Source organism: Macrotis lagotis, chromosome 5 (assembly GCF_037893015.1).
Source record: "Macrotis lagotis isolate mMagLag1 chromosome 5, bilby.v1.9.chrom.fasta, whole genome shotgun sequence".
Lineage (NCBI taxonomy): Eukaryota > Metazoa > Chordata > Mammalia > Peramelemorphia > Peramelidae > Macrotis > Macrotis lagotis.
Window position 1 is genome coordinate 106,052,904 of NC_133662.1, and position 17,373 is coordinate 106,070,276.

Sequence of the window (17,373 nt, forward strand, 5' to 3'; positions counted from 1 at the left end):
TCTTAAATCCAGTTCACTCACAGGTCACAGCTTGGTCCTCTTTGAGAAGGAAGGACAAACCAGAAGTAACTCTTCTATTCACAACAATCTTTCAAAACACATGAACAGTAGGTAATCCATCCTTCTGCCATTCTTTCAGAGTTCCTTTGGTAAAGTGATTCAAATACATCAAGTATAGTTAGATGCTCTATTTCTCTATGCTTGTCTCAGATATCAACACTTTTCTAGTTATTCTCATTCTCGCCTTATCCTTACATCATTCTCCTTGGCACAGAAGCCAGAAGTGAAATGACTTGAGCAAATGCATTCTAATATCATCTACTCAGAACAGCAGTGCTTTTCATTATCTAATCTTCTTCTTTCCTAATATATATATATATATATATATATGTATATATATATATGTATTGCATAATATATATTGCAGTTTTAAAAATTATTTTTATTCATACTATACTATATTATATAGTATAAATAAGAAATAATTTTTAAAACTGCAATTATCTTATATTATCTTCAGTTTCATGGATAACCATACTTTATTCTAAGTTTTCATACCCTTGATAGTCTAATAACTGAACCATGTCATATTTTTATCTTCAAATTCTGTGACCTACCTTTGATTCTATCACAATATACCACTGTATATTTAACAACATGTAAATGTATATATATATTATATCCTAGTGTGAATATAATACATATATATATATATATAACTTATACATTAGATTATTAGTTTCCTCTGTATGAACATATATTTCTTTGAAACTGCTTTTTTCCTCTTCATAGTGTTGAATGAGAAATATTAGGAAATATTCATTTCACTTTGCTTTAATATAAAGAAAATATTATTTGGGCTTGTCTGGCATTTTCTGTGAACCTCTGACTTTCTCTCCACTGTTCAGTCTCTTCTGAAATATCAACCAATTGAGATAATAGGAGCACTCTCAGTCCCTTCCTCTCCTCCTTTATCCTTCTAGCACATAGCCTGCCAAGTTATATACCTGCTTAGAGCACGGATGTTAAAGTTGTGGCCCAGGTCATATGGGGCCTACAAAATTTCTTAGTGCTACTGGAACCAAATTAAAATGTACTTGGGAAATATTTAGCAAAATAAATTAAAATGAAATAAAACAAAAAATATGAATTTGTGGTTTTCTATATCAATATGCCTCCATAGGGACCCTTTCCATTTGAGTTTTACACTACTGACTTAGTCCCTAAATAATTCTGGAATAGGCTATCACAAATCAATAGCCTATAAACTTTATTAAATTACAAAAATTGTCAATAAAATGTATTAAAAACAAACTACACACAGTAGTTTTTTGGCTCTGAGCAATTAGAGTCTCTGATCCAACTCCTGCCTAATCTGAAACTTTCAGCATAATACCTAGTGCAAAAATTCCTAGATCAGACCTTTTCCTAAGGAAAATGTCAGAGTTATGTAGAAATTTTTAATACAAATGTAAAAGTAAAGAGAAACAAAAATAAAAATGAATAAGCAATCATATAAAGCTAAATTTAGATTCTAAAATAGGGAGATGATGTGTTCCTCTCAAAACCCTATCACCATCAGGGTCATAGAGAGTCAAATAAAGCAGAGGTTCTAGGAGTTTGTTGCTTTTTTCCTTCCTATTTTGATGATCTTAGAAGGAAAAGGAAAAGGGAGAAGAGAAAGATTGTAGTAGACTACCTTACTTCTGGGACTCAAGGGAGACATGGATTTTTACATACCCAATATGGGAATTTTTTTTTGCTTGAATATACATATTTCTTACAATAGTTTTTTTTCCTTTTTTAATGGGAAAAGTGAGGAAAGAAAATTAATGTTTGTCTGGCTCTGAGAGTCAGATTACAAGGAAAGCTGAGCATTGCAGAATTGATGCTTTCAAATTAAAATGCTGGAGAACAATTTTGAGAGTCCTTTGGACAGCAAGGAGATCAATCAATCAAATTAATTCAAGCTATTCACTGTAACATCAAATACTGAAGCTGAAGTTTAAATACTATGGATATGTGAAGAGAAGACTCATTGGAAAAGACCCTGATGCTGGGAATGGTTGAAGGCAAAAGGAGAAGGGAACAACAGATAATGAGACAGATAGTGTCATGGAAACACTGAACACAAGCACAGACTTTGGGAAACAGTGGAAGATAGAAGAGCCTGCTGTGTTATAGTCCATGAGGTCATAAAGAGTTGGACACAACTGAACAACAATTAAAAAATTTTAATGAAAATTTTAAATTAAAAAAAATTCATGTGTCTAGATCACTGTACTCACAGTAATTCCTATGACATTGCTGATTATCTGGCTACCACACTGAATCAAACATATGGTAATAGTCACTTCTGAGTAGACAGTCCCTACTAGATTCTACACTTATTTTCCCCATCAATAAGATCTAGAGAAATAGTGTCTTCTCAGTCACATTGTGTCAAGCACAATAATAGTCAAGGGAATTCTGTCTCTGCTAATTATTGACTGCATTTCTAATTGCCTCTGTTTTCTGGAGCTTTCCAGTGTGATAGTACTGGCATCATGCTTTAAGGCCCTTCACTGGGCCCATTTTGGTCAATATAATTTTCTAAGTCAATATGCTTCTTCAGAGATCCCTTTCTATTTGAGTTTGACACATGGAACAAGGAGAAGTTGTCAAATTCTGTTCCTTGTCCTTGCAGATGGAGTTCAGCTAATGGCTAAGGATGGGTTATCATGTGTTTCTCCTGGTGAGAAGAGTGTCTCAGTCCTATTGTGAAAACCTGGAGGTTAGATGTCTTCTGATGGCTTACCTTACCATAACTAATTATGAAAGAAAGTTTTTACTTAAGTTTTTTTTTCAATTCACAAAAATATATTTTCCTTCTTATTTCATTCACTCTCCTTTGAAAAAGAAAATATTTATGACAAATATGCACACTTTAGCAATACCAATTCCTACCCTGACCATGTCCAAAAATATGACCTATTTTTCTGAGTTCACCACACCTCTTTTCTGTAATGGAGGGAATCAGTAAACACTTCAAATCAGTGCTTGATTCATTGTTTTATTGATTGTCTAGACTTAAGAAAGTGATGGGCAAAAGTGGTTATAATTCAGATTAAAATTAAAAGTTTATGTGATGTGCCCATTTTTTTAGTGAGCCAGCTGTTAAATGTTCATAGCACTCTTATTTAATAGAAGTATTATTATATTCCTTTCAGAAATAAGAAAACTGACACCTGGAAGGGTGAAGTGATTTATCAATGGTCACTCAATAGCAATTTTCAAAGATAGGATTCAAATACACAGCTACCTGATCCTATAGCAAGTATTCTACTATACTACATTGCTTACATTTCTCTTTGAAAATCAGGTCCAATATATGACTAAAATTTATTTACCCCACAGACCTAAAGCATCTTGAATATCTTTCTTTGTTGAATGAATGAAGAAATGAATACTTACATGCATGCATTAATACATATCCACACAGTATTATTTAAAAGTGCAATTCTTTATTCCTCCTATGAGTAAAAATTTAAATGTGTTATATTAATATCCTATATTAGTGATAGGGTTAAAGAAACCTTTTTTTTTAAATGAAAGCCTGGAGGACAAAAAGGCGTCAGTCCTTAGATGAAGTAAGTGAGCTCAAGCTGATATTGCCCAAGACCTGATGATGTGGCATCTATTTTAAACAGCAAGATTAAAGCTGGAATGAAAATTAGATTACCTTTATTACCCTTCTCTTCCAGCAGGAAGTAATTGAAAAGACCTTCAAGGGTTGAAAACATTCTTCAGAGGGAAACTCTGGGATATTTAAGAAATATTCACACTGCCCCAAGTGAATTGTCCTTTACTGGACTAGTATTAATCTCAGGTATGCTCTAAGTACTCATAAATAAATTGTTTTCCTTTATAAAACTTAGTCTGAGTCTCTGTAAATTCAAGATGGTAATCCCACACAAACTCATCTTTTCTATATTAATTGCTTTTCTCCTCAGCTAGCCATTTCATTACCCTGGGCCAAGTCTCTCTACTCTCTCATTTTCTGCCTATTCCTCAGTAGTGTTTTAGGGAGTTCTTTAGGTCTTCCCTGAGATGCCTTCTCTTACTTGCTCTTCTTCTACATTCCTACCCTTGAGGTGAATTTACTTTATCTGAGTTTTTTCTCTTATTTTTTTATTTTAATTTTGCAGTGTGACTAAACCCAATACCCTTAACCCCAGACCATTCAGTAGTCTCCAAACTCCTTGAGGGTAGGAATTTGTTCCTTTTACTTTTGTCCTATTTCTGGTTCCTAGCAAATTGACTGGTACATGGTAGATACTCACTAAATGTTAGTTGATTGACTGATTGATTGATCCAGTCATACAACCTAAAGAGCAATGGAATATGAAAACAGAAGATTAATGTCACTTAAATTGGCAATATTCTAACTTTGGAGATCACATTGGGAATGAGGGTCATTCTTTTTTAAAAATTCAAGAAAATTTTGAAGTAGCAGTAAGTTCTTTGTGTCAAAACACATATTTGATCTTCTCCCCTCAATCAAATGTTACAGTCTATGGATGCCCCAAATTCTCTTTTCTATCTTCTTGTCAAGGTGTTGAGAATCCTTGAAGTCAGTCATATAGAGGCATTTACCTTTCACTGGCCACTCACTATTTGTTTCCTATTTTAGGAAACTAATCAAAATTTTTTGACATCTACAAATAATCTAAATAAAAACATCAAGGGATGGGAAAGTAGTAGAACTGGGAGATGTTTTCCAGAAGAGTGAAGGGGGAGGGAAATTTGAAAAAAGTGGAAAACCAAATAATTCGAAGAATGGGAAAGACAGTTGAAGGAAATTTAGGAGAAAGGGAAGGGGAGTTGTTGAAATTCTTGGGGTTTTTTTGACCCTTCTTAGGTACCAAGGTTTTCCAATATGTTTTATAATTACTGCCTCCCATTCTCTAATCTGAAAAAGGTCATAACTATATCCACTGAATTCTGGTCAGTGTGATACAGGACACACTGACTTGACTAGCTGTTTGCTTCTCCCATCTGTATCTGCAGGAACTTTTATTCCTTGACTATCAGATTTGATCCCAGAATGAGTAACATTTACTTTTTTTATCGAATATACATTTTTAAGGACTCTTCTGGGGATCTTCTTCACAATTCATTTTCCTGAGTCCAATTTCAATCAGGTATTTCTGGTTTGAAAATCACCTTTAGTCCATTGGATGCTTAGTTGTGATCAAAAGTGATCATAGGCTGGGGCAGCTGAGTAGTGAAGTGGATAGAGAACTCGCCCTGGAGTCAGGAGGACTTGAGTTCAAATCTGACCTCAGACATTTAATAATAATTACCTAGATGTGTGATCTTGGGCAAGTCATTTAACCCCATTGTCTTACAAAAAAACACCAAAATAAAATTTTAAAAAAGTCATAGGCTGCAAAAAACTGAGATGCCACTACATGTTGTTCCCTAAATGAGGTCATTCTTAATCCATCGATCAATTAACAAGTATTTATTAAGCTAAGTGGTACAATGGATTAGAGCACTGGCCTAGGAGTCAGGAGGATTGGAGGTCAAATCCAGCCTCAGAAATGGAATAACTACCTAGCTGTAGTAACTTGGGCAAGTCCTTTAATCCCACTATCTAGCAAAAAAACAAAAAAATTCTCTGAAGAAGAGGAGGGCAGCTAGGTGGTACAGTGGATTGCCTAGCTGTATGACCTTGGCCAAGTCATTTAAACCCATTGCCTTAAATAAATAAAAATTAAAAATGGAGAACAAATATCATCATCATCATCATCATTTATTAAACATCTACCATATGCCAGGCACTATGTTAGTCACCGGGAATAAAATAATTTCTACTTTGTCAAATGGCCATTTTTGACCATTTATTCAGGCCCAAGAATACCTTCTTTGTTCTTTATAAACTCTGTTAAAAGGAAAATAATCTTGGTTCAGTTAGTGAATAAATTTAAATCATTAAAAGATTGTAGAGGAAGAAAAAGACAACTGAAAAGCAACCCATTTTCAGATTTATAAAACTGAGAAATATAATTGTGTTATATATGAACATTGGAGTTAGTACTAGAGTGAAATCAAGTCACCAAGCCTTTATTAAGGACTCAATATATTATAGTTCCTATGCTATATGCTAAGGTTAAAAAAAGGCAAAAAAAAGGTTCCTTTTCTCAAGAAGTTCAAATGCCAATAAGAAATATTGTGTAAAAAAAGTAGATACATAGAAGCTCTAGATACATAAATACATAATATACATAGAAGATGTGTGTGTGTGTGTGTGTGTGTGTGTGTGTGTGTGTGTGTGTGTGTGTGTGTGTTATGTAATGGAAGGAAATCTCAAGGGACTAGCAACTAGGAAAGTAAAAAAGTATCTCTGAAGAAAGTAGAATTTGAGTTGAGCAGTGAAAGGAGACATGAAAACTAATAATCAAAGGTCAAGAAGTAAAGTATTCCAGGCATGGGGACAGTACAAAGTCAAGAGAGAATGGCTTGCATGAGGAAGTAGCTAGATTGAAGAGTATTGTATTGTAGATTGTACAGAAGAAAATAATATGTAAAAAAAGACTGAGAATGTAGTATGAGGTGCACAGTAGGTTCATTAAATGCCAAAAAGAGGAGTTTAGTTAATGTTTAATCCTGGAGATTAAATGGAACCACTAGAGTATTGAATTGCAAAGTAACATGGTTAGATACATAGGTAAGGAAAAAAAATCATTGCAACTGAGTGGAAAGTGGATTGGAGTACAGAGAGACTTGAGGAAGGATTCAATTCCTTCTTGACTACATATTACCTGTTTGACCCTGGGACAATTGATTTGACTATTCTGGGCTTATGATGCTTCAGCAAAAGGAGGATACCAGATTTGAGAATCTCTAGGGTCTCTTTCAACTCTGAATTTGTGAACAAAAACTTGAAAGCCAATCTCCACTTCTGTATTATTTGTGAACTCTATATAAAAGTTTAACAGTACATATTTTTTTCAAACCAAATTCTGTTAGAAATCTTTTTTGCGTGGTCAGGTTTTGTGTTTAGACTGCACTGATTACTTGATGCAAATGTTTGCTTTGCTTTGTTTTGTTTTAAAACCGCATAGAGCTGAAGAAATATCTCCCAAAGGAGATGAGCCAAAGAATGTTTCCATCAAAATGAGGGCATTCATTATCACTAAATATTTATTTAGAATCCACAGAATCCATAGCACCAACTATGTGCTATGAAGAATGTGCTATGAGGATGAAATCACTTTAGTTTTCTCTTTTTTAGTTTTCCCTCTGAATCCTTTAAAAAAATATTCTAAAATATAAGCATATCTCACATTTATAGGATGACAAAATTTGCAATGAACTTTAACTTACATAATTTCATTTGATCTTTAATATCAACTTCCTAATGTAATTGCTAGTATTTACAGATGAGGAAACTGAGGCTCAGAGAGAGTAAGTGAATTGCCCAATGGCTCATAATTCTAAATAGTAGAAGTAGAATTTAAGAGTTTTCTAATTCTAAGTCTGATATTCTATCCATTATGTTATGCTGGATCTTTTAGAAGACAATCTCTAATAAAAAGCAGCAAACTTTTCTCATTTCTCATTAAATTTCATATCAGAAAAAAATTAGAAAAGTTTTGAGTTGTTAAGACATGTATTTTTCTGCTCTGCAAACTTCCCAAAAGACATTTCAACCCTCTTCCCTGAAGATGAATTGAGAGAAGGCAATTGGTTTTCTCAGTGACTATAATCTCTCTCCTGATTCCTCAGTCACATAGAAAGAAGAGTGTATATTTTAGATGTTAAAGATCTTTCTTAACAGTCTAATTACTATTTACTGTTAAAGTAGAGAAACATTTCTGTGAGTTGAAAATGAGCCACTGGAAAGTGCTTTTGATGCCAAACTGACCTGAGTTCTGAGACTGTCCCAGCTTGATTCTGGTTCTGTTCAAATGCCAATAGTCAATAAATATTGATTAAATATCTGCTATGTTCCTGGCAATGTACTGAGCTATGTGTGTAAGCATTCTTGGACATCTGGAATCCTTATTGTCCTAGCCTTCCTCTTTCCAACTTTTGTTCAAATGTGAAGAGAAAGTCAGGGAAACTCAAGCAATAGTTAAACACAGGATCATAGACTTAAAACTGAAAGGGATGTCAGAAGTTACCTATCCAAACCCTTCATTTTAAAAATAAGACCCAGAGGAGAAATGTTAACTTGTACAGGGTCACACAGTTAATAAATGGCAGATGCTTTTGCCACAGCCTGGTCCTCTGACTCCAAATCAATGCTACTTTTTACTACAATATCCTGAGATTAGTGAAATGCATGTACATATTATACATCATATACATATACATATGTATTATACATACATGTGCATAATGCATATATATTTTATTATTCTCAGGATACATATATATATATATATATATATATATATATAAATATAACTGCACCAAAATGTCTACTTCTTTAAATCTTGTTGTATGTTGTAGCTAAAATATTATCCAAATACCTAAATTATCATGCTTTTCTTTTCTTTAAATTAGGTTTTGCTTTTTTTTTAAGGTTTTTGCAAGGCAGTGGGATTAAGTGGCTTGCCCAAGGCCACACAGCTAGGCAATTATTAAGTGTCTGAGGCTAGATTTGAACTCAGGTACTCCTGACTCCAGGGCCAGTGCTCTATCCACCATGACACCTAGCTTCCCCCCAGGTTTGCTTTTTTTAAAAAGATGAGTGAAAAATGTATTCTACCCTCAATAACCATTTTTATGTCTTAATCTTGTAAATTATAATCATCAAGATATAACCAAAGTACAACTTCTTAACTAGTGAAAGGTTCCACCAACTTAGGAAAGATACTTACAAAGAAAAAAAAATATCCTCCTGAGGTTTCCTGAAAATTGGAATTCACTATGTTATAGTATTATAAGAAGGGGGTTATAGAACTTTCACCAAGCTAATGCATGGACTAATGGAGAGTATCACATAGTAGTAAAAGAATATGTTCTGCACCAAATCTGATGTCAATGAAGGACTAGGGTCTAGTCTGTAGGAATATATGTCCAGACTAGAGAGGGACAGGAGAATGACAGGGGCAAAAATAACATACACAGATGGAATGGAGAGAGGGATACTTCAACTCCATAGTAGGGTAAAGTGAAAAAGAACTGAAAGTCTAAAGATGAAATGAAGGAAGAAGGAATATGGGAAAAAAAGACAAAACATTTACATGTAAATATAGACATATTAAAAATATATAAATGAATAAATATAGACATATAATCAAGGAAGTTTTGTCAATATGCTGCTCAGTAAAGATGAAACAGTCTGATGACCAGTGACTGTTTATGATAGAAGAAACTCCATTTGGCTGAATATGAATCTCCTTGAGGGGGGTTTATTTATTTATTTTGTCTTTGAATCTCCAGAATCTAGCACATATAGAAGCTTGTATATAATAGATGATTAATAAATGCATACACTTGAACTGAACTGAACTGAATTGATTTTAATACGCTTACAGGTTCCAAGAAACTGTTAAGGACTAAGGCATAGTGACATATAATGGAAAGAGCCCTGGATTTTTGAAGTCAGAGAATCTTGCTTGAGATCCTGACACCACTACTGACTGCTGCTGACAGATATGGTGGATTTAACGTTAAAGAAAGTCAAGGCAGTGATAGAGCTGACAAAAAGTGTATTATGCATCATTTGAGAGAATTCTTTGAGGCATTTCTATTTCAAGTTACTCCCCCTGCCCACTCTCTTTATTTCTCCTCTATCCCCAATCACTTTCTCAGTGAAACATTTCCATTCACTTTTTTTGTCTTTTTGTTTTTCCAATCTACCACTCTTAGTAGTACAATCTAAGTGGCTAGATTTTAGATAAAGTTAGGAAGAGTAAATTCACAAAGAGGGGCACAGTTCCACAAGATCTCAGAGAGAAAGCAAACAGCTTATGGTCTCCTAGGATCATCAAGGATTATCCCCCGGATCACCCAGTTCCTGAGCCTGCTAACCCCTCACTACTTCAAGCAGGTCCAGGCAGGGGCCTCATAAATTCATATCTACCTCAGGCCTGGTAAAAAAATTTCATGCCTGGAAGGCTCACCATGTACCTCCTGGAAGAGATTTGCTGTCCTCCATGCTCCCTAGGATGACATGATGTTATTGGCTAAAGAGAGATTGGTTTTTGATGAACTGGAAAGAGTTCAGAGGATGATGACCAAAATAATAAGAGGCTTGGAAGCTAAACCCCATGAGAGAAGATTAAAAGACATGGGCAGGTTCAGTCTAGAAAAATAGACTGAGCGGAAGCATTGGCTATACAAATGTTATAGAGAAGAGAGGCTCCATTATTCTCTATTAGTTAATGAAGCTAGAACAAGATGTCATGGGGTTTAGATTTGGCAAGAAACATTTAGGTGAAAATATAAATATTTTACAACCCAGGAGGGTTAAGCAATACTAGAAGATGCCTAGAAATGTTGTTGAATTGCTGTCATTAGGTTGATTTAAGACTAGGCTAGACTTTCAGATACTCCCTTGAAGCAACCCTAGAATAAAGAGATGAAAGGGACTGGATGACCCCTCCAAAAAAAAAAAAAAACCTGTACAGAGTTTCACTGATGTCTTTTCTTTTTTACACCACATCCACCCACCCCCAATAGAAACTTCCCTTGAATCTGCATCAAAACAACAGGCATTAAAAATATTAGAGTCAATCAGGCTGGGGCTGGTCTTTGTAAAGTACTTGACAAGGTATGATGATAGCTTATTTAATATACACAAAAAGACAATAAGTCTGAACGGTTTTGTAGTCACTATCTCAATAAGGGAGAGTAAAGAATAGTAGATGGACTGGAAGCTTCAAAGATGGTAACAGAAAGAATTCTGAAAACATCAAGACAAAGAAAGATAATGAATGGAGATATTTGGCAATATGATATTTGGCAGAAAGCAGAAACATAAAAATAGCAGAAAGTCAGATGATAACATCATTCAAGCAAATTGGCAACATATTGCAGTATGTTGCACTGGCTATATATGCATTCTCAGTATTCTTCTTCTCCATGTATGTGACCTAGTAATAATAGTTCTTGTTGTATGTATCCTCCATATATGCCCCACTAGTTCTGGTATATACTCCATCACACATGTCACTCATGTTTCCCCACCACACATGCTCCTCACATTAATTTTTTCCCTGCATGATCCTTAGTCATCTGTATTTTCTACATGTGTGTCTCATACCTCTCCTGCTTGTTTTTCCCCTTTACTCACAGGGAACCTCAGTCTTAATTCTGTGGATCTCTGGAAAAGCAAGGACATTTCCCTCCATCTCCACTTCTGTTCTGGATACTTCACTGACTTCAGGTGTTGGATTGGTCTGGTGTTGCCAAGGCAATCACAGGGTTGGGGGGAACTTGAAATTCAATAAGTCTTAGAGCTTTTTAGGGGTGAATTAAGTAAATGCTTGACCAAATATAGCCCACAAATGATGTTTTAAATATCCAAATGTCCCTTGGCAGAAAAAAAGGTTCCCCACCCTTGTTCTATTATCTGAACCTCAACCAAGGGGTGTTTTTAGATATAAACAAATTCCCTGAACTAGCCTTCTTTCCATTTAGGGTATATAGCATCAATTGCTCTGAACCTCACTTCCAATAAGCATCCTTAATTTTACTTAGTAGTTCATCCTCTTATCCAACTAATGACTCCAAAGTATTTTTTTTTCAACTCTAACCTCAGGAAAGAACCTAAGAAGATTTCTATCTACCAAGACCATCTTAATATGTTTTTAAAAATTCTTACTATGAAATTGAAGCTAATTGTATGAAAGAATACCCTAAATCATTATTGATTAGAGAAAGGAAAATTAAAACAACTCTGAGTAACCACCTCACACCTATCAAATTGTCTAATCTGACAGAAAAGGAAACTGATAAATGTTGAAGAAGATGTAGGAAAATTGGGACACTAATGCACTATTGATGGAGTTGTGAACTGATTCAACCATTCTGAAGAGCAATTTGGAACTATACACAAAGGGAATCAAACTGTGCAGTTTGTTTTGCAGAAGCAATACAACTTTTTGCAGTAGTAATACAACCACTAAGTCTGTGTACTAAAGAGATTTTTTTAAAAAGGAAAAGGATCTATTTGTACCAAAAATATTGATAACAGCTCTTTTTGTGATGTTAGGCATTGGAAATTGAGGGGATGGCCATCAATTGCAAAACTGCTGAACAAGTTATAGTATATGAATAAACCAGAATACTAAGAAATAATGAGCAGATAGATTCTAGAAAAACTTGGAAAGACTTTTATGAATTGATGCAAAGTGAAGTGAGCAGAACCAGGGGGACATTGTACACAGTAGCAGCAATATTATATATGATGATAAACTGAATGATTTGGCTATTTTTAATAACACAGTGATCCAAAACCCCATGATGAAAAATGCTATCCATATCCAGATAAAAAATTGATGGGATCTCAATGCAAATCAAGCATACCATGTTTCATCTTATTTATTTGTCTGTGTTTGTTTTTGATGTTTCTTCTTTTACAACATGCTAATATGGAAATATATTTTATGTGCCTATACCCACATAACATATCAGATTGCTAACTGTCTTAGAGAAAGGGAAGGGGAGGAAAGGAAGGAGAAAAATTGGAATTCAAAAAAATTTTAATATTCAATTTAATTTTAATATTCAACCTAATTTTAATATTTGATCTAATTTTAATAGTAATTTAATATTCATAATAAAGAAAAATTTAATTTCTTTACATGCAATTGTGGAAAAATAAAATACTATATTAAAATAAATAATTAAATTCATATTCACTTATTCTATCCTGGCCCTAAGTCATCTGTACAATATTTATACATTGAAAATTTTCACATTTCAAAGCTTGTATTTATAGTTCATCACAATCACCTTATGAGTTTACTTGGTGAACTTGGAATTTATGAAAAATTTAATTTTGAGAAGGCTTTTTTAATGATTAGGTTCACCTTTTTAATGATTAGGTTCACCTCTAAATAAAAGGAAATTTTCTTAGTAACCATGTGAAAGGTGACTTTCCAACCAGAGGCCCAGAAAAATAAGTAGTAATGAGAATGGAGTCCTCCAAAAAATGAAGAGAAGTCCACACTGAATTTTGGCTTCAAAAGGGCGGCTAGGTGGTGCAGTGGATATAGCACTGGCCCTGGAGTCAGGAGTACCTGGGTTCAAATCTGGCCTCAGACACTTAATAATCACCTAGCTATGGGGCCTTAGGCAAGCCACTTAACTCCATTTGCCTTGCAAAAAAAAAAAAACTAAAAAAAAATTGCCTAGCTGTCTGACCTTGGGCAAGTCACTTAATCCCACTGCCTTGTTAAAAAAAAAAGAGTGAAAAAAGAGAATTTTGACCTCAAAAAAGACAACTAATTTAAATATATGTTAACTCATAATTTTTCCTAATAAATTGCAAATATATAGATTTTTAACCTTAAGAAAGAACAAGATAAAATTAGTTTAACATACACATTTATTAATATTTTTCTAAGTTTATTGATAACAGTTTATTGATGATGCAGGCATGCTTGGTGGGCTGTGACTAGAGTCAACCCCCCAAAATGGAGTCCTACATTGGAGTTTTTCTAGTTTTGACTATTAGAAGGTCATATCTGAAATGTCATCTTCTGCATGTTCAATCAAAGAAGGGAATAGTCCTCATGTAGGATGAGGCAGGGAGTAACTCAGAATGGGGCTGGACATCAGACATAACAATAAAAGAAGTGCCCTATCAGTTATGCTAAAAATCTTCACAAAGCATGGGGAAACCTTTATCTTGATGGGATTTGAAAGACAATTTGAATTGTTTCTTAATTTGACATTTTTACTTTCAAATTGTATCTGTTCTTAAATTCAAGGTTCACCTTTTACAATTGAGAAGATTTAAAAAAATTTTTTTTTAGGTTTTTGCAAGGCAAATGGGGTTAAGTGGCTTGCCCAAAGGCCACACAGCTAGGTGATTATTAAGTGTCTGAGGCCAGATTTGAACTCAGGTACTCCTGACTCTATGGCCAGTACTTTATCCACTGCGCCACCTAGCTGCCCCAAGAAGATTTTTTTAAAATCAAGGTTCACCTTTTACAATTTGATTTGAATAAAAGGAGGCTTCCTTAGTAACTTTGTGAACTTTCCAACCACTGAGATCCAGAAAAATAAGTCAAATATGTGTATATACACATACATACATACATACATATATAGACAATTATACATATGCTACCCAATGGAATGAGTACTGGATTTGGAGTCAAAAGTCCAGGGTTTGAAACTTGTCTATGGCTTATCCTACCTGTGTGACCTTGGGCTGGTTTTATCAACCTCTGGAAGTATCAGTTTCCTCATCTCCAAAATGAGGGAAATGACCTAGATGACCCTTACAATTCTAAACTGTCATTATTTCAATGATGTGATGTTTTCTCCTTCTCAAGTTTTTAATTTTCTGTTTTGATAGGACTCCCACTCCTAAACACAATAAAAGAAACTCTTTAAATATGTAGGAGGATTCCATCGAAAAAGATGTTTTCCTTATGTTTTAGCTTAATTGAAAATCACTTAATGACTTTATTAATCAAAGTAAACACATCTGCTTCCACTTTCCTGGTCCCAGTACATACAGATTTCACAATAACTCAAAACAAACACCTTTGCTTGATTGTCTGGAATATTCATGTTGAGTATCCAGTTTTTTTCTTTTTAGTTATGAGGGAATTTTTTTTTGTCGATTTTTTGTTCAAAGAGGAAGAGTTCAAGGTATTTGAGGGGATGTCAAACTCTTCTTTCAAACCTTCAGCTAGAATTCTGCAGACTTGGACATCTACTGTCCTTTTTGCTAAATGAACTAGTCAACCGCAGATTGACTTATACTGTGTAGCTTTGTAGGAATGTTGAGAGCTTTCATTAATTCACCTGTGGAAAGAACTATAGGGTTCAAGTTAGTCTTGTCGTCAAGGCTATCTTTGTGGGTTTATTCAAATAGGTTTTTGCCTGCACTATAGCTGTTTGGTTCTTGACTTAGAAACAAGATTTTCCTGAATTCAAATCACACTTTTTAAATTACGTGATGAGAATGTGAAGATCTCAGAAAGAACTGGGAAAAATGATAGCAAAGTTTTAAAAAAATTCCTACTTTTTTTTAAAATTTTTCCCTTAGTAATAAGGGTTTTACATTTAATGTATTTATTTTCATATTACTACAATTGTCTTGTAAAAGTAAACAAAATCCCTCCTTCCCCTACAAATATATAGAAACCTCAGGAAAAATAAAGTGATTTTTAAAAAAGTGTACTTCAGTCTGTGTTCAGATACTATTAGCTCTGTCTCTGAGATGGATCACATTTTTTCCTCGTAAGTCCATCACAGAAGTTGTTTCAATATTTTTTTCCTACAGTTGCTATTGCTAGCTGTATTTCCCTCCATTCTATTCCTTTCCACCCCATTAATTCGATTCTCTTTCTCCTTTCATCCTGTCTCTTCTCAAAAGTGTGTTGTATCCAACTACCTCTTCCATGATCTTCCCTCTCTTCTAGCTCCTTACACACACTCCCCTACCCATGTCCCTTTCCTCTCCTTTTTACTCTAAGGTAAAATAGATTTTTATACCCCATTGATCTTTTATGTTATTACCTCTCTGAGTCACTTCTGATGAGAATGAAGGCTCACTCATTCCCCCTCACTTTCCCTTCACCTTTTCCCTTTCTACTCCATAGCAAAGGATTTTTCTGGCCTCTTTTATGTGAAATATCTTAACCCATTCTATCTCTCCTTTCCCTTTCTCCCAGTACATTTCTTTCTCACCTAATGACTCTATCTTTATATCCTCAGATTCAGCTCCCCCCTGTGTCTTGTCTATATATGCTTCTTCTACCTGGTCTGATAAATGAGAAGGTTCAGTATCATCTTCCCATGCAGAAATAAAAGCATTCAATGTCATTAAATCCCCTCATAATTCTGATCTTGAAGATCTATTCAGCTCTGGTCATTTCAACAGGAAAAATTTGAAAGTCCTCTATTTCATTGAATATACATCTTTTCCCATGAAAGAGGATGTTCAGTTTTGCTGGGATTCTCAGTTGTAATGCAAGCTCTTTTGCCTTCCAGAATATCATAGTCCAAATCCTACGATCCCTTGGTATAGATGCTAAATCCTATGTAATCCTGACTGTTAATTCCTTGATATTTGAATGTTTTCTTTCTGGATACTTGTAATATTTTCTCTTTGATGAGGGACTTCTGGGATTTAGCTATAATATTCCTGAGAGTTTTTTATTTGGGCATCTCTTTTAGGAGGTGATTGGTGGATTCCCTCAATTTCTATTTCACCCTCTGCTTCTAGGATATCAGAGCAATTTTCATGGAGAATTTCTTGAAAAATTAAGTCTAGGCTCTTTTTCTAGGTATGACTTTCAGGTAGTACAATTATTTTTAAATTATCTCTTCTAGATTTGTTTTCCAGATCAGTTGTCTTATTTTTTTGTTTTTGCTTTTTACAAGGCAATGGGGTTAAGTGACTTGTCCAAGGTCACACAGCTAGGTAATGATTGTCTGAGGCTGGATGTGACCTCAGGTCCTCCTGAGTGGTCTATCCATTGCACCACCTAACTGCCCCTATCAGTTTTTTTTTTCCTAATGAGATTTATATTCCTCTAGTTTTTCATTCTTTTGGGTTTATTTTCTTATATCTTGATTTCTCACAAAGTCATCAGCTTCCTTTAGCTTCACTCTACATTTGAAGGCACTATTTTCATCAGAGAGTTTTTTAATCTTCTTTGCTTTTTAAGGTACATACTTCTGTTTACCAGTTCTCTCTCTGGATGTAGAATGCTATCTTTTTTTTGTTAATTTGGATATTTATACTAGTAAAATTGATTTATTTCTTCAAAGTCATTCTTCAAATGATAGTACTATTACTGTATGCATTGTTCTTTTGGTTCTATTCATTTCACTTTTCATTATTTCTTTCCATATTTTTCTAATTTCTTTCCATATTTTTCTAAGATCTTTGAGCTCATAAGCTCCTTTAAGGTATTCTTTAAGGTATTTTTAAGGTATCTGCTTTTTAAGGTATTCTCATTGACTTTTTGGACTTCTTTTTCCATTTGCCATAAACTGGTTTTTAATATGTTATTTCCTTTGGTAGTTTTTTTTGTATCTCTTTCATCAAACAACTGATTTGATTTTCATGGTTTTCCTGTATCACTCTCATTTCTTTTCGCAATTTTTCCTCAACCTCCCTTACTTGATTTTCAAAATCTTTTTTTGAGTTCTTCTATAACCTAAGACCAATTTCTATTTTTC